The 19,089-nt window shown below is 39.0% G+C and overlaps 1 long non-coding RNA gene across 1 annotated transcript; it reads right to left on the bottom strand.

Annotated features, from left to right (window-relative positions):
• Positions 1–11,177: 11,177 nt before the first annotated feature.
• Positions 11,178–18,896, bottom strand: LOC135745289 (uncharacterized). The gene is made up of 5 exons (XR_012337315.1): positions 18,769–18,896; positions 17,930–17,976; positions 16,422–16,468; positions 14,122–14,259; positions 11,178–11,778 (listed from the first exon to the last, which is right to left on the bottom strand). It is a non-coding gene; the product is annotated as an uncharacterized lncRNA (long non-coding RNA).
• Positions 18,897–19,089: the final 193 nt, after the last annotated feature.

Below are 19,089 nucleotides of genomic sequence, written 5' to 3' on the forward strand. Positions count from 1 at the left end.
CTCTTCAGAACTCCTGGGAGCAGAGCGATTGGTGAAAAACATACAGGAGGCCCTCAGGCCATTCTTGTGCCATGGCACAAGTAAGAGAAAACCAAAGAGGACATTGTGAGTTCCCCTGATTCGCAAACAGGACAGCTTTTGCTTGGCCAAACCTGAGCCAAATTTGCTCCAGCACTTATGGGTAGAGTGCCTATTCCCCTGAGCTCAACGTCTGCCTCAACAGAAGGTCTGTTCCCTGTGGACATACATAGATTTTGACCCTATGGTCTTCCATAGCCCCTTTCCCAGCCCTAGAGGGACGCATACGTCATAAGCCTGATGTGACGACCCCGGGCCGCCAATATTGGTCTTCTTCATTATAATACTAAGGCACAAAGCATTGGCATGTGACTTTGATCATGCAAAATGGGTACCCCCTCAGGGAACCCCATGGTTAAAATATGGATTTTATATGAGCAGAAGACAACCGAGCCTTCAGTCATTGAAATCCATACTACGCCCAGAAAAGAGGTTCTCTGTGCTGGAGAAGAACACTTTGCCTGACATTTAACTAATGGGACATTTTTGTCTCTTTTGGCCTTCCATAACTGATCCCAGCTTGAAAGAGTTGTGTCTGTCATTAATGTAATGCAGCGACAGACCACACCTAACTTCAGGCCTATAAACAGAAACCCATCTTTCCATATTCTTAGGGCACAAAGACATGCACGCATAACCATAAAAATGAAAAAAGGCCAACACTGGCCATGATTTTTTGCACAATACTAAGGCACAAAGCATCTGTGTGTGACCTTGATCTTTCAAAATGGCTAACGGATAGATTCCATAGAGCAGGTGACAACCAAGCCTGCAGTCTTTGAAATCCATACTATGCCGAGAAGAGGTCGTCTGTCCTGGAGAAGCACACCTAGTCTGGCGTTAAGATAGAAACCTGGAATATTTCCATATTCTTAGGGCACAAAGACATGTGCATGTAACCCTGAACATGCAAAAGGGTTGCCCCTCTGGGAAAAAGGCACCACTTGGTGTGCGATTGACCTAGCTTCATCTTGTTCACTTCTGTGAAAATGGACATGACACAAGCAGGAAACATCTTTGCCTACATCATCATCAAATTCCATATTATCCCCAAAATCTGATCACTTTTGTTGGTACTAACATACTTTTTTGCCGTTCAGTCTAAACCCTAGGTGTCTTAGATGTGCAAACACAACATCTTGATGTCTTAGTATACAAATGCCCTGAATATGCAATGGCACCAGGGCAGCATTATCAGATTTTGTAAATGTGCAAGGGGATAGATCTAGGCCAAAGGGAAGGATCCGATATTGGTATGCCACGTCCTAAGAGCAAAACTGAGATTCTGTGAGCAGGATTAATCCATTGACACAAACCAGTCCTTGGATCTGATTTGTGACCAAATGTGAATGAACCATAATTTCCTGATGGTTCTGTATAGCCTTTAAGCAAAAGGAATTTCACTTCCGGCTCTAAATTAAGGATGTAGCCAAAATGTATCGTGGGAACACCCATTGAAATATGTTTGGAATGTTTTTCCATGCTGTCATACATTTTTCCAAGGGAACCTGATTTACTGTGCTTCATACTACGAGAATAAAACCTTTTTACAATTTCTCTTGCAATTTGATAAAACTTGCTCCTAGATCTAATGGGCAAAACCACACTTTCTACATCCAACAGAAGTTGTAACTTATAAAACTGATTCCTCTAAATGAAAAATTGCCCTATTCTCGTGTTATATTGATGCCTCCAGTAAATTTGATTGAGTGAATCACAATCAGCTTTTTATTAAGCTAAAAAAAGTGGAGTCCCTTGGTATATTGCGAGGGTTCTTGTCTATTGGTATGCCCACCAGCAGATGCATATATTATGGGGGGGTAGTATATCTGCCCCCTTTAGAGTGTCCAATGGTATTAGGCTGGGAGGAATCTTTTCCCCTGTCTTATTTGATTTATATATGGATGAATTGTCAAGGAGACTAAATGGTTGCAATACTGGCTGTATGATCGGTGGCATGCTGGTGAATCATCTTATGTATGCAGATGACCTTGTTATTGACCTTGAAAAAACAATTGCTGAGAAACAACCCAACGCTGAATCCATTACCCAGCAAATAACTCAGGCCAGCCTCATAGAAGTACTTTTTAATGATACATAGACAAACGCAAAACAGAAAGATAAAGCCTAGGAAACAGCTCTTTTTAAGTACATTCAATAGAATAGAAACAAAAAATCAGATTTTAAAGAGCAGGTATGCCAGAGGAGCATAACATTTCTTTGTTGGCACACATAGGACAGTTAACAGCTGGCTAGCCATGCAATTGTTTACACAGACTTGCATTATGTTTTCAACATTCAACCAGACGCTCTGACCTTTTTGCCAAGAGTTAGCCTTCCACTTTGGTTGGGTGACCTTTATCAGTGTAAGGGAACGCATGGGTCACAGCGTTTCTGTTCAGTTGTTAATGTCAAGCCTTAGGGCAAATGTCTTCTTACTGGATGCCCTATGTCCTGTCACCTATTAAGTATTACTACTGTTTTGTTTAATTAATGGGGAAAATCCACAAATTAAATGGGGGTGCTGGAATCAAAGAGGGGTGTTCAGATGTTCATGCGAGGTGTTTGCGAGTTAACAACAAAGGAAAGACTATATTCAACTTTTAAAATGTGCGTAGCAACAGCAGGGGACTTGAGAACACGTCTTAGCCCACTTTTTCCACACACCGTTATTTTCATCTACACTGTAAAAATTGCTCTGCAGGGTGTTATAAACAACCCATTTAAATTAGTTATAGTTTACTTAAGTATATGAGCTAGCAAGAAAAATACCAAATAATTGGTACATTCTACATAGACAATATTTTGACTCCAACACTCAACATCCAGGCAGGACTCTGAGTCACTATTTTTCATGTCATTGGGGTGGTGGGAGAACTGCGATTTGTTGAGCTCAGAGGCGGAGCAAGAGGAGCCGTGTACGTCCGTCGGTGGTGGATCTTTCTAGCAGCACTGCTGCAGCAGTCTTCGTATTTAATTTTTTAAAATATTTGCAGCTTCTACCCAAAACAATGTGCCAGTCAAATATTGCAACAGATTAGCCTACATGAGTCAGTGGGTTTATAACACGAGCAAGGCTCGTTTCTCCTAGTCCAGCATTCAAGCTCTATGAGTTAAGTCACTCTCTGTGTGAATCCCCGTGCCGCCGACAAACTCATTGTCGCGCGCACGCATTCCTTTGTACACGGACTCGGAGCTGCAGGAAATTACGATCCGGAATAGCAGCTTTTGGCTCACTCGGTACCCCCAGTCGACATTTGGTGATGTAAATTAACTCGTTGTTGCAAGTTATTGAACCTATGGCAGCTTATGTATGAGTTATTTGTTGTAATTCTGTTGTAAAAATTTGAAGAGCTTTGTGTTGATACAATTTCTTATTTTTAATGCAAAATCTGAGAGGACTCAACTGACTCGGGTTAACACTCTGGGGTCGGCTGCGGCGCGGGCGCCGCAAACTCTTTATTTTTCGATCACTCCCCAAAGAGACTTAGATAACTCTGCTGATTTTTGACATACAGATATGATTTATACATCATTTAAAACGTTAAATTGTCTAGTTTTTTTCTGTCCACTCCCAATAAAAACAGCATGTTGTGCTTTTCGCAAAATTAAGAAAATAAACATGATGCGCGTTTTGTTCTCTCTCCCTCAGTGAAGTCCTTTCAGAAACACGTCAGAAAAATGAACTGTAACTTAACGAATATTTGTCATATAAACAAAAGATAAATGTCTACATAATGCTTGGAATGTCTGCTTTTGGAAGATGTAAGTGAAATCGAAAACAAATATTGTAATTCGTTGTTAACTGTATTAGAAGAGAGAGATGTACCGTCTTTCTTCTGTTGCTTCATTATCTATAATGAGCCACGCCCCGCTCCATTGAAGAAAAGAGCAGAGATCATCCATATTCATTAGTCAACCCCACAGTCAATGGACATTCCATTCCGTTGTCGTGAGCAATCCAGTCCCCCCGAGCAATTCGGTCTCCCCTAGGACCCCGATTGGTATCTAGCACTAATGCCTGCTCAAAAATGTGTCATTGCAATATCTCGTCTGCATACGTGGCTAGCAAGCTAATTATGTTGTACAAAATAGAAACATTACATTTAAAAAAATAAAAGTTAACTAAAAAAACAATATAATAAACTAATATTCATGTTGCAGACACGTCAGTTCTTTTGTGTCATTGTCACAGGTAGGGGTGGACCGAGATGTAAATAAGGTCACGCCCCTTTCTCCACCTCGAGGAGATTCCCAAAGCCACCCCAATGACCAGACACACAAGGTAAGCATAATTTAAAAGGTACTTTATTTAATTTACTTAAAATAATAAAAATAGGGGAGGGAAAAAGGGGAACTTAAAATAACGGCCACTTCCGGCTCTGGGTACGTAGGACTGTCCGCAGTTCGTTCTCTTGACGTTCACTTTCGTTCTCTCTTTCTCCACAGGCAGCTTGGACACAACAACACGGTTAGTTCAACTTGGATGCTTCTCACCTCTCCGCTGTTTACAGCTCTGGGTACGTATGACTGTCCACAGTTCGTTCTCCTGACGTTCACGTTCGTTCTCTCTTTCTCCACAGGCAGCTTGGGCACAACAACACGGTTAGTTCAACTTGGATGCTTCTCACCTCTCCGCTGTTTACAGCTCTGGGTACGTATGACTGTCCACAGTTCGTTCTCCTGACGTTCACTTTCGTTCTCTCTTTCTCCACAGGCAGCTTGGACACAACAACACAGTTAGTTCAACTTGGATGCTTCTCACCTCTCCGCTGTTTACAGCTCTGGGTACGTATGACTGTCCACAGTTCGTTCTCCTGACGTGCACTTTCGTTCTCTCTTTCTCCACAGGCAGCTCTCCGCTGTAGGCAGCTCTCAGTAAGTGCAGCTTTTCCTTAGCTCGCTATACGGCGTTCTGACCGACAATGCACGGGGGCGGGCTTACAACGGCTGGCCTGCACAAAAGGGCAACGGCAATGATTTCCCCAGAAGGCGCCGGGGGCAAAACCCTCTCGGCGAGTCCGCTGGTCAGCAGGGGGGCGAGCTCTCACACCGTCTCACCGGGCCGAGCGCTGCCCTATCTGCAATGCCCATAGAGCGATCGAATACCGGACAGGGGCGCCCTTTTGTAGAGACCACGGGGCGGCGGAACTCCTTCGCCCCTCACTCTGCCACAAGGGAAAACACACAGGTAAAGTAGCTATGCAGAAGCCCGTAGTTGTACTCACACACAAACTGCCAGCTTTCAAGTCTTCACCGCCACACTCCGAAACCTGTCGACATACAGACGGGGGCGGCTTCCAGAGGCCCACACCGTCGCTTCACACTCAAACCGCACACAGCGTATAATAGATGATGTTACTCGCGACCGTCAGCCTCTCCGTCTCCTCCTCAGTAAAAGGGATGATGCGGGGTACGTCTGACAAGACACACAGCACTTGCACAGCAACCCACAGCAAATACACAGCACCACTTCAACGTGAAAAGTTTTCAAATTACATGGACTCACCCACCACAATACAGGTGTACACAAGAGACGCCCGACGTCCTCCACTTCGCTGAGGTCGGATGGGGGCGATGACAATACGGCCGGGATGTTTAGCTCTGCTGCTGTGGCTACTGAATCCAACTATTCCTGCGGCTCACCTACCGCGCTGGATCAGGGGTAGGGCCGCCCTCCTCCTCCTGGAGGTATTCGGTAAATGCACAGGTTAGTTGTTATACTTCATTTAAATCCAGAAGTCAATACTCACAGCGTTCCTCTTGGTTAATGTTTTGCAAAACTGTTTCGTTTCCTTCTTCCTTGGTTTCTCCAAATGTGTCACGTATACCGATGTTTCTTCTACCCACAGGGTTTTCTCTTACTCCAACATCCACTGCGAACTCAACTCACACACTAAGCACTCGTCAGCACACTGCTCTCTTTGGGGGTGCTCCTTTTCTCCACCCACGCATCGCCTTTCTTTCGCCCCAGGCAGCTCCTGTCTTCTCTCCGCGCGCTCCAAGCGCAGCCCGGATCAACAGAGCCTGCGGGCTCTTCAAAAGGTGCGTGCTGACTTTTCACTGCCTTAGGCAGAGGAGTTTTCCCTGCGTCGATCCCCTCTCTACCTCTCCGCTGTTTACTGTGATTTAACTGCTCTTTAAATCCTCCTCCGTGTACTGCAATCTTCCAATCAACCGGCGTTCCTCTTAACCACGCACAGCTGCGCTTGATTTGGCTGATTACAGCCCTCGCGATGCTACCGGATGTCCGGTGTTTCCTCCCTCCGGTCTGGGCGGAAACATCCGGGCGGAACCAAACTTTCCCAACTTTTGGTTCCGCCCCAAAAAGATCGTCACCTTGTGACATCATCATCTGCTTTATAAAAACAATACTTTTATTTTTTGTAAATTATTAACATACCTTACGGAATATATATTTTTAAAAGTAAAAGTGTAGTAATCATGGCTTATAATTATAATTTAAATGTGTGATTCAACTATGTAGTAATCATGTTTTGTATAAGTAATTAATGAGTAAGTAATTGTATAAGTAGACAGTCAAAAGTGGAAATGGTACAGTATAATAATCTAAATAATAAAATGACACAAGCAATGTGTAGATCTCCCACCTATAGCCTCATTTATATACTACTACATGAAACATATCATTTAAAAGACATCAATTGTAATTTTAACAACGTTCTAACTACATAAATCATAACGCGATTTTGTAGGAATTGTAATAAGGCGCTAAGAAAACTACCCATGAGGAGTTTTTTCAGCCAATGGAGTCGCGCGGGGAGACCGAATTGCCCGGGGGGACTGGATTGCTCATGACACCGTCTCTGCACCCATTCACTGCTGTGTTGAGTTTTAATCCGAGTGCTGGAAACATGACATCTACTTGTTTACTCGTGACTGTAACTAAAGTTATCTCCAGACGCGAGTGTGACTCGATCGACGTCCAAACGCACACACAAACACACAATACCTCATATTTGAAGCGCTTTGTGGTATCATTATAAAAGATGCGAATGCACACATCACATACTTGTTTACTCGCGCCTAAATCTCCAGACAGACGCGAGTGTGTGTGCTTCGTCAGTGTGACGGGATCGATGTCCGACATATAAATCCTTATTTACTTGCGGATGTGTGTCAGTTTCTCCAGACGCGAGTGTTTTCTTTGTCTTCCGTCAAACAGCTGAGGCGACGGGAACGCACATACACAAACACGCGAGTCAGGAAACTCGACGCGCTTTTTGGTATTCTTATAAAATACGCGATTGCAAACAGTACAATCCTTATTTAGTTGCGTCATATCTCCGCACAGCAAGTTTATTAGGTTGTTTTCACATATATTGGTGCGCACCGTGGTGCGGCCTCGGAGCGCACCAAAATACATTGTATCATTTTTCAGTTAGTGCGGTCCGTGTTCACATATATATATTTTTACTTTACTCGAAATGCCGCACCGTACACCATGTGACAACGGTCAGCGCTGTCATTGGTCTCTGACAGCTCTTACCGTCTCATGACCACCCCCACGTTTCCACGACAACCAGCTTGACAGAGAGAGCGCAGCTATCAAGATGTGGAGATAAACGATGCACGTCTTTGTGAAGTTTCTTTGCTTTGACGCGAAATTGCGTAGCTGTTCTATTAAAGCCTTTCTCACGGAGCCGTTTGCTAAAAGCCCGTTATGTCACTATTTGTGTGTGGAGGACAGCTATGCATTTATAAAATCATCAGCTCAAACGTAAAGGAGACAGCGAATCTCTATGCAACGGACCAGGATTGGCTTGTTTGTTGTTAACCCACAATATAACACCCGGCTCACGTCACAACGAAAGCCCAGTGGCTCAAACATGTGGAGAACTTCCTGTATTTGGTTCGGCCCGAGGTCCAGCAGTGTTCACACCACAGGTGGGTCGCCCCAGAGTTCGGCAACAGCCGCTCCGAGACCACCTGTTTAGAGCGGTCTCGGAGCGGTCGTTTAGTGCGCACCCGAGTGCGGCTGTTGTGTTCACACTGACCCAAACGCACCGTACTCGGAGCGACACGTCATTTGGGTCGACCTAAACAGTGTATATGTGAAAACACCCTTAAACACAGGATCACTCGCATGTGCACACATTCACTGCTTTCATGATCAACACGTGAGGTAATGGCGGCGGCTGTAAACAAACATTGATAAGTTTATCACGTGTGTCCCTGGTTGTGTTTCTACTATAATGATTACAAAAACACAAATAGGAGTCCAGACAACGATAGGCAGTTGTTCTTTTGAGCTTTTTACTGCACAAAAGTAAACCTCTCGCTGGCCAACCAAACACAAACCCTGTGTTCACTTTATGATGGCCAAACAGTACCTTTACCATGATTAGGCTACTATGGTTTTTAAAAGGTAACTTATACTTGTGATATTAATAGAAAATATTTCTATATATATATTAGTGATGCAACAATACACTTAGTTCACGGTTCTATATATATATATATATATATTTGCATCACTAATATATATATATATATATATATATATATATATATATATATATATATATATATATATATATATATATATATATATATTTTTTTTTTTTTTTTTCTATTAATATCACAAGTATAAGTTACCTTTTAAAAACCATAGTAGCCTAATCATGGTAAAGGTACTGTTTGATCTTCTGTGCAACAACACGCTCACACTTACTGATAATGGGGACAATCAAACTGGGTGCTGAATCCCTCAATGTGAATAATGTCATAAAATGTAAGAAAGGGACAGCACTCACAGTTCAAGCTTCAAAAATAGCGTTTAATCGCCCACAACGAACGTTTCGGGCTGAACGCCCTTCTTCAGCGTACTGGCGATTTCACAAATTAATCACAGGTGTTTCCTTAAATAAGGTGTTCACCTCTGACCTGTTTACAATTCCTCTCCAAAAGAGGGAGCTCAAGATACAAGCAACCATCAAAATACATTTCTGAAAATGTAAACATTTGAAAAAAAGGTACTGTTTGGCCATCATAAAGTGAACACAGGGTTTGTGTTTGGTTGGTTAGGCTACTATGGTTTTTAAAAGGTAACTTATACTTGTGATATTAATAGAAAATATTTCTATATATATAGAAATATTTTCTATTAATATCACAAGTATAAGTTACCTTTTAAAAACCATAGTAGCCTAATCATTAAAAGGTAACTTATACTTGTGATATTAATAGAAAATATTTCTATATATATATATATATATATATATATATATATATATATATATATATATATATATATATATATATATATATATATATTAGTGATGCAACAATACACTTAGTTCACGGTTCAATACAATTTTCGGTTCTTGTCCAAGGTTTTACGATTCGGTCTCGGTTCTGATGCCTTGGCCTATTAAAGTGTTTTTAATTATTCTATGCTTAGGTAACAGGAACATTGAGATGTTAAGAAGAAAAAAATACTGGTTTTAATTGCAGTTCTCTTTATTTTATGTAAATGCAAAAATCATCTTACATATTTCTAGTGTACTGATACAATAATATAAGATATAATTAAATAAAGATATATAAAAATAATATCCTATTCAAACTGGGGAACATGTGAATTCATTACATTACATAAATTGGCCATTTTATATACCTGTACTTAGTAAATTAAACTTTACATTGTAAATGAAGGCTATACTGCACTACTGTTAAATCCAACATCATGCTGTCTGTGTAGAAACCAAAAATGCGTTCCTCAATCAACATTACTGGTGGGATTTATTTTAGCATCAGGCGCATTCTCTTCTTGAGTTAAACTTTTCAACTTGTGCAGAAGACGTGTTTGAGGCAAATAACGCGCGTTTGCATCAATAACAAGCCCAATTTGCGTCATTCGCATTGCCCGACGCGAATTTGCATCTTTACATTGATGTTGTATGTAATCTACACGCGCAAATAATTAATCCACACCTCAGATTTAAAAGACAGTCGTGCTGCTTCTTTTTGTTGTTGTACTTCTGTTGGGTGTGTGTGCACGCGAATGAAATCTGACACCAGCATTGCAAGCAGAGTTCAAGCAGAGTTTAACGCAGCTAGCGCACAGTGACTGGATATCAACTCGCTGTGGCGTTTATAAGCGTGCAGATCACGCGCATGCGCACATTAACAAAAGTGCAGGGAATATAAAACTGACAGATTTGGATGGACAAACCGAAAAACCGCAATTCACCTGCGCGTATTGGACCGTGGGGGTCGAACCGAACGGTTCAATAATGTATTGAGAATTGTGGCATCCCTAATATATATATATATAGATAGATAGATTGATAGATAGATAGATAGATAGATAGATAGATACACACACACACACACACACACACACACTATATATATATAATAAATATATATAATGTGTGTGTGTGTGTGTGTGTGTGTGTTTACATTATATTGAAAAGTAAACCTTATCATGGTTTTACTACAGAGAAAGTTACATTCCTGTTGAACATCAACACAAGGCTCATTATGTGGCTCATTATTCAACTCTTTTGTCTCTCAGCTGTCAATCACTGATTATTCAGGAGCTTTCCCGCCTCCACGCATACAGCCTTTCCCAAGCAAAAGTGTCTTAGAAATTGTAAATCAATGTATTGCTTTATGTGATTGAGTAGGCCATATGATTTTCACATCATTTTGAAGAAAAAACTCTAGACTACTAGATCCAGTTTGAAAAGTCTTGGGAAAACATGTTTAGAATGAGTTTTGTGGTGTTATATCAGTGACTTAAAAATTTTGCTTTTTCAAAAACCACGCATAAACATTTTTCTCTCAAAAATACAAACATGTACATACATGTTGATTATATGATATTGTAGCCCAGTTTGTGATGAACACAGTGTTATGAGACTTTTGCCATTAATATGTTTTTAAGCAACTGAAAAAAGCACAAATGTCAGTGCATGTCAAAACTTCCCCAGGGCCCTAAAAACCCCTTAGACCCCAGAGGGTTAATGGTCACTATGGACTCATGGTTCTCGAGTCATTTTAGGGATCGGGTTAAATGATCTTAGTTTCAAGTGACTCGCTCATCACTAGCAGAACTAAACACTACCCAGGTAGCCAAAACAGTTTGGCCCAATAATGGCCCAAATCCGGCAGGCCAGAAAAAAAACCACGGCCCAGTTCCGGCTGCCAGAAAAGGGCCAACTCTGGGATGAATGACGCCCCAGAATCGGCCCAAGTACACTGGCCCATTTCCGGGTGCCTTAAGTGAGCCGGCACTGCCAGCACAGTGCCAGAATCACGCCAGCTAAAACTGTACACTCAGCCGAAACTGGCCCATGTCTGGGTGCTTAAAGTCAGCCGACACTGCCAGCACAGTGCCAGAATCATGCCAGCTTAAACTGTACACTCAGCCGAAACTAGCCCAAATTATTTTTTAAAGTGTTTTTTTATTTTATAACCTTAGCCCTTAAGATGGCATGTACTTATCCCTTCTTAAAAAAAAACTTTTATTATATTTAGTTAAAAAAAGTTAAACTGCACATTAGAAGTTATATCCTCAATGTTTGTGATGCTTTTAATGTGTTAAGTGTCACACTTTACTGTAGGTGTTTAAAAAAAAGAAAAATATACAGTATGTTTACATGTTTATTTGAAACATAACATTACATTAATAAAACATTAATAAACATCTGGACACTCCTCAAGTGTACCCTAAAAGAAGGAAAGATTGAGAGAAAAGAGATAAGAGGGGGAACAGAAAATGACTCATGGTTACTTCATCAGATAGACTGGCATTAATGTTAACTTGGGTAAATGTTAAAGGAATAGTTCACCCTAAAATAAAAATTCTGTCATCATTTACTCATCCTCATGTTGTTTTAAAGGTAGGGTAACAGATTTGATTCTGAAAGATTTTTAGTTATGCTGGTTAAAAGTCTCCTCACATCCTGATAGCAATCACTGTGTTAAGTTGTTTAAATGTATTTGTAGAATTTATGTCATCTGTGAAAGGCGTAGGACCAAAAAATGTTCAACCAATCATAAATTTCGGTCCGAATGGACGTTTCCTTTTTTGTCCCTCATACGTAAACATAATTTGAATGCCCACCGCGCAGCGAGTCCACGCAGACTAGGGCTGGGTATCGATTCAGATGTTCCAGATCGATTCGATTTTGCTTCACAAGCTATCAAATTGATTCGATTCCGATTCTCGATTAAATTTTCGATTCTGGTTCTCGGGTAGGTTTTTATACTCGATTCTCGATTCAACTCAATGAATATAGATTTAATACAAATACTATATTAATAAAAAAGAACAGTGAACAGCAGTTTACAAGTGTGTAATTAATAAAAAAATTAAAAGCCACAACACTAATGTTGAAGAAGACTAGTAATTAGATTAAAGTTAATCTTACGTTCAATGTTTGTGGAAATAAATATGAAAGAAAAAAAAAATCTATTCTGCTCTTTGAGAATCGATTTTTATTAGACCACGTTTTAAAAAACGATTAATCGGAAAATCAATTTTTTTGCCCAGCCCTTACGCAGACACCATAGGTCATCTGCGTGTTCACGTGCGCTTACCTCCTGTCTGTAAACAGCGAGAACAGCAAACTTTTCTGCTGAATTGACAACCTGTACAGGAGGCACAAAATAACAACAACAGCAAAAACTACCTGGATCGGCAAAGAGCAAAAACCCAAATTAACATCGGTAACTTTACTGCTTTACCACGAGATGCAAACAGCTGCAGGAGGCAAAGGATCTAAAAGGGTCGTTGTTTATTTTGGTAAGGTACGCGATATGTTTGTATTGAGATGGATTGGATATTCTACTTTGATGAAACATTGTGTTGCTTATGAAATTTGTGTTCGTTTACGGATTAGCATAACGATACAGTTACTACGTCTACACAACCGAACGTGTGCTTAAACTAATTCTGATATAAACCAGTTGTTTATGTTGGTTATTTGGGAAGTGTTATTCACTTTGTACTGCAAAGTTTTCTCACTGGTGAATGAGACATGAAATGTGACCGTCTGATCTGTGCATGTTCATGTCTTTTAAAAGAGGCGTGACTTTGGATGGCGATTTGACTTAAGTGGGTGTGCCTCATAAGCCTTGAAAAGTGAAGCCTCTGGCTCTTTGATCGCCCCCTGGTGGCTGGCTGCAGTACAAGTCATAACCCCGCCCTCTCCATTCAAATGAATTGGACTATGCTCTAAATAAAAAAAATATTTACACTTCCAATAAAAGTTTTTGAAAGATGGTTTTGGTCCTTTCAAGTAGTTGTTATCACGCTGATATATGTTCAAGTGTTCATTTTTGTGATAAGTTTCATTTTAGCTTGTAATTTGATGCTATAGAAACGGGGCGTGTCGTTATGATTGGAGTGGTTGAATTGGCCGCGCGAGCGTTTGGGCGGAAGTTTGATACCCCGGCTCCGCCTCTGGCTTCACGGACGATTCCTTCTGCGCATGCCTTGGCTCCAAACTGACGTTTTTACGTAACATGGCGGCGGCCGTGTTCGGACATTTTTGGCTTCAATTCATTACAATGGTGGGAGGCGACTTCGCGTCGTCCATCTTTTTTACAGTCTATGGACTTAAGGGTGGGATCGTGATTTCATTACTAGGCGGCTACCGTTAGATTTTTTCAAAATGTGTTACCCTACCTTTAAACCTGTATGAATTTTTTCAGATGAACACAAAAGAAGATATTTTGAGGAATGATGGTAAACACACAGCAGATTGTAACCATTGACTTCCATAGAAGGAATAAAAAAATATGATGGAATTTAATGGGTACCGTCAACTGTGTGCTAACCATCATTTATCAAAATATTTTCTTCATCATTTATCACAATACTTCCAAAATACTTTTTCCTACTATGGAAGTCAATGGTTACAATGTGCTGTGTTTTTACCATCATTACGCAAAACATCTTAATTTGTGTTCATCAGAAAAAAATCATGCAGATTTAGAACAACATGAGGATGAGTAAATGATGAAAGAATATCTATTGAACTATCCCTTTAACAACCATTGAAATACCTTGAATTTGCTTGTTTTCAGGCCCGCTCTCTTATTCTTTTTGCATCTCTGTCAGATGCAAGCTGCAGAAGTTTTTATGAACTTTTCTACTTCACCATCTGGTGCACGAACAGTACTTGAATTTTTTCTGAACAGATTCTTGAAAAGAAACAAAATTATTTAATTAGGTAAATGCAAGCATGTTAGTTAAACCCTGGAGAACCCAAGAACCCTTCTTTTAGAATCAATTAACATTGGCCACATTTGACCCGTGGGTTCTCCAGGGTTAAATGTTACATACAAGCTATTCTGCTTCAAAAACATTGACAGGTACTTTAGGTTGGAAGACTTATAGCTTCATAGATTAACATTGTAATGGCTTTATATACAGTGGCAAGAAAAAGTATGTGAATTTCACAGTTTTCTGAACAAATTTGTCATAAAATGCGATCTAAACTTTATCTAAGTCAAGGGCATTGATAAACATAATGTGTCTAAAAATAATTACACAAAAAATTCTGATCTTTCATGTCTTTATTGAGAACTACCAAAAAACATCTTAGTGCTTGTGAAAAAAATGTGAACCCTTGATTGAATGACCTCAAAAAAGCCAATTGGAGTCAGGTTTTAGCACAGCTATGGCCCTATTGTTTTTTCCCCAGATTCAGTTTAATTTTTTCTCAAATTCCGTGTTTTTCGTTTTATTCTGGATTCTGGTTCAATTAAATTTCAGTAATCAAAAAGCACATCTTATCAACTGAAAACATAACAGAAAATTAGCAGATCCACCACTGCAGTGAATAAACTGTACTGTATGAGTGTGCGACTGTGCGTTTCCACAAGGTGACGTGCCTGTTTACCAGCATGTATAGCTCGTATATGGTTCTCAGACACGAGGGCTCACTAAGTTTTCTTTCTTGTTTAAGTGAACATAAACAGCTGTATGTTTATCAGTATATTGAAGCAGTGCCGTCTTAAAGCTGTCTTGGGTGTTCAAAGCTGTCTTAGGTGTTCAATGTTCATTACACAAAAAATGAAAACCCCTCACTACTATTAACTGAATACATTTCGCAGCTGCACATTTAATCCATACAGTGAAGACTGTGCAGTGTTTTATTTGTATTTATTGCTAAGCTTCATGTTAAAATCATGTTGACAGACAATTTCATAACTAATATATTTACATTTAATACAGATGCCTGAAAAGTAAAACAAGATGAGTATAGTATTATGATTAAGAGGAAATATTAATAATTTGGTTGCTTTTCAGTAGCATTGTTGTAGTGACAGCCAAAATACATTGGCCTATATGTAATACACATGAGTAGTACAAAGTCCATTTCCTACTTTGCAAACTCGACACAACAACAAAAAAACTAAACAAAAATGAGTGGAAGTGGCAACGAATATCCAAAGATGATAAATTGTGGACAAAAAGGTAGCACGAATTCCTTTATATGGAAGTGGTTTGGCTAGCTAAAAAACTGACAAGGCGCAGATTAAAATATAAATGAACCCTCTTATTTTTGTGGCTTCAGTCATTGTTGGCATACTGTTTTAAAGCTGGAAGCATTAACAACTTACTTCGAAATATATATCGTTATCGTTCAATATGGATTTTTTTCTGAGACCACATTTTTGCCATATCGCCCAGCCCTAGGCTGATGTATTTTGGCTGTCACTACAACAATGCTACTGACAAGCAACCAAATCTTTTGTTTTTTTATCATAAGACTATACTCATCTTGTTTTACTTTTCAGGCATCTGTATTAAATGTAAAAATATTAGTTATTAGAATCTATGATTTAACATTAGCAATAAATACACACAAAACACACAGTCCTCACTGTATGAATTAAATGTGCAGCTGCAAAAGTTGTTCAGTTAAGAATAGTGAGTGATTTTCATTTTTGGGTGGAAAGAACATTTCTGACACAGAAAGCAGTAGGCTACTGTCACTTTAAGACCCAGAACAGCTTTAAGACTGCACTGCTTTAATATACTGATACTGACACATCTAGCTGTTTATGTTCACTTAAACAAGAAAGAAATCTTAGTTTAGTGATCACGCATGTGTTGACTGCGCGTTGTGTGCGTGCTTCGCGAGCCCTCATGTCTGAGGAAGAAATGTCAAGCGTGCGCGTTGTGGGAACGCTGAGTTGCACACTCATACAGAACAGTATATTCAATGCAGTGGTGGAGCCGCTACTTTTCTTCATCTTTTCTAAATTTGTGAATGTCCTGTAAATAATATATACTTTTGAAAGCGGTACGGATGTGTGCGTGGGCAAGGCGGACATGGAAAGAAAGTATACTGTACCTTTTCTGTCTGTTCTGTTCCAGCCTTTAATGAAACCTGCTAGTGCTCTGAAAAACACATGAAAGATCTGAATTTCTTGTGTAATAATTTTAAGACACATTATGTTATTTATGTATATTTATTCAGAAAACCATTACATTTTCTTGCTAATGTATATATACATAAACATACAATACATATATAATATTGATGGCTCTTGCTTCGTTCTGAAACCCTAGATGGCAGTTTTCTTATCCTCGAACAAACTGTCATCACAAGGGCTATGTTTACATGCACAAAATTTTGTCAATCCGACTGAATTTAATCCGATGAAAGGTTACAACAATACAGTTTACATGCACCCTAAACATGTTTAAATGTTTGCACCTCAAAATGTTTGTTTTCATGTACATTTTATATAAACCGAACATCTGTGCAAGCGCACAGCCAGGGTTGGCAGCTTCACATATCAAAATCATCCCCATGGACATTCAAAATTAGCCCAAAAGCATCCCAATGACTTATCACAGCCCAAATACCAATAACTAATGAACAAAATCCTTTCATATCTGACCCGCAGAAAAATCAGCTCGCGAAGACAGTTTAAACAGTAGCCCAAATCTGAACGAAAAAAAAAGAGGACTTGGCAATGCCACCCCAAAGCGAATAAGAGGTAAATATAAGACGTGAACTTGAGCACAAATTTTCTGCGCACATGCACAATGTATTTTTGCACCCGACAAAATACTTCGATTCACGCATTTACATGCATACTTTTCTCCTGCTGATCGGATCACAGATTGGACTACACCACCCCTTTCAATACGATTCAAATTTGCATCTAATCTACCTCAATCGTATTGATTAAGGTTTTTACATGACAGCTTTTTAATACGATTGAGCCATCAATACGATTACAAACTGATTAATTGGTTGCATGTAAACATAGCTACTAGAAACATAAGTACTAGAATAAGAGCACACCACTAAGGTAAAAAAAATGGTTACATGCCCAATTGTGCCAGTGTTGTATTATCAAGAAAGTTCATTATTATTTTTATACCTTTTTAAGCCTTGCCTATTTAAATTGTATTATTTGCAAGATGCAGCAAAAGATAACTCAATTTGGTTTTTAAGGGATGTATTGAGATTTTCAATTATATAAAAAAGTATGTTTTCCTTACTCTTAATCACACACATCCACAGATAATAGTGTTTTCTCTACCATTATATTTATATTTCAAAATGACTGCAAATGCCAAATCCATAAACTGGAATTGTGATCTAATAAAATATCTTGTTATTATAGTTTACATAACAACGTTTACATATCAAAGTTTAGTTTAGACTACTTAATGTAAAGACTTTTTAAAGACTTGTTATTTGTAATATATATTTGTAGCCCTAAACAAATCCCTATCATACTTCTGGCCCCAATTGACCCCTCAGACAGTCCTGACATTAACAATGCAACAAAACTGATTCCCAAGAAATATCCATGCCCCGTCCAATATTGTACTTTTACTTACATTAATTCTTCAAATGAATTCTGTCCAAACTGATGATCTTGAGAAATCTAAATGTGACAAAAACAATCACAATAAGTTGTTAAGTTGTATAACAGACAGACACATCATAGATACATAGTGTTGAGTAATAATTACATAATTAAGGTTCACTCATTTTCTACAAAGTATCTTTCAATAGATGAAATCGGTTATAAAGTTGTGCAACGGTGAGGTGGAAATATTTTTACTGCAGGTGCACTTTAAGTAAAGAAGTTTAACTACCAGCTGTGTCCTGTAGCTGCAATGCTCTCTGTTCTGTGAAATGTAAACGTTTTCTGTACCAGACAAAGTTATTCATTGGTAAAAAAAAATTACCTCAGTCAACTGTATAATAGCGTAACTGGCTGAGGTGGCTACGAGAGTTTAGCAGAATAGCTTCACGATCCCTCAGTTACTCCCGCCTGCTGCATAGACTGCTGAGGCAAATCCTCAGGCCAGTTTTATGAGTTGCGAAATATTATTTGTTTGTTTTGCTAAACGAAATATTACTGTTTAAGTAAGTTCATTAAACTGAGCAGAGTTAATTTCTTATGTCCGAATTCTCCTTGTCAGATAAATGATAAAAGTCGATTTTTCGACTCAAATTTATCTAGAAATACTTCAGTATTTTAATAATAAATTCAAATGCTAATTTACACATTTGTTGAAGTGGGATTGTGGTCATTTAAAAAATTGAGTATACTATATCAGTCACACCAGTTTGTCCTTCTTTTAAATGAAGTTTACATTTATCTAATATGTGCAGAGTATAAATATTTTATGCATTAAAATTATGTTAAATAACTTCCAAAAAGTCTTACCTCAGAGAAATTGCAGCAGACTTCATGCAGCAACAACCGTTAAAGCCCGGTAAATGTCGTCACTAGATGTCGCAGCTAGTGCGCATGTCTTGAAACAGCAGCAGTTCTTTTTCCAAAATAAAAGTTCCTTTAACCAGCTTTAATTGTCTAAAAATTGTAATCGATAAATTATAAATAGATCAATCTTTATGATCAAATTAGTTCAAATTCTGGAAAAGGGCTGAAAAATTGTAGTTGTAATAAAGTAAACAAATTGACAAGCTTTACAGCTTATTAATTTTTTTTTAATAAAATCTCAATTTAGTATTTGACCATTAATTA

Source organism: Paramisgurnus dabryanus, chromosome 9 (genome assembly GCF_030506205.2).
Source record: "Paramisgurnus dabryanus chromosome 9, PD_genome_1.1, whole genome shotgun sequence".
Lineage (NCBI taxonomy): Eukaryota > Metazoa > Chordata > Actinopteri > Cypriniformes > Cobitidae > Paramisgurnus > Paramisgurnus dabryanus.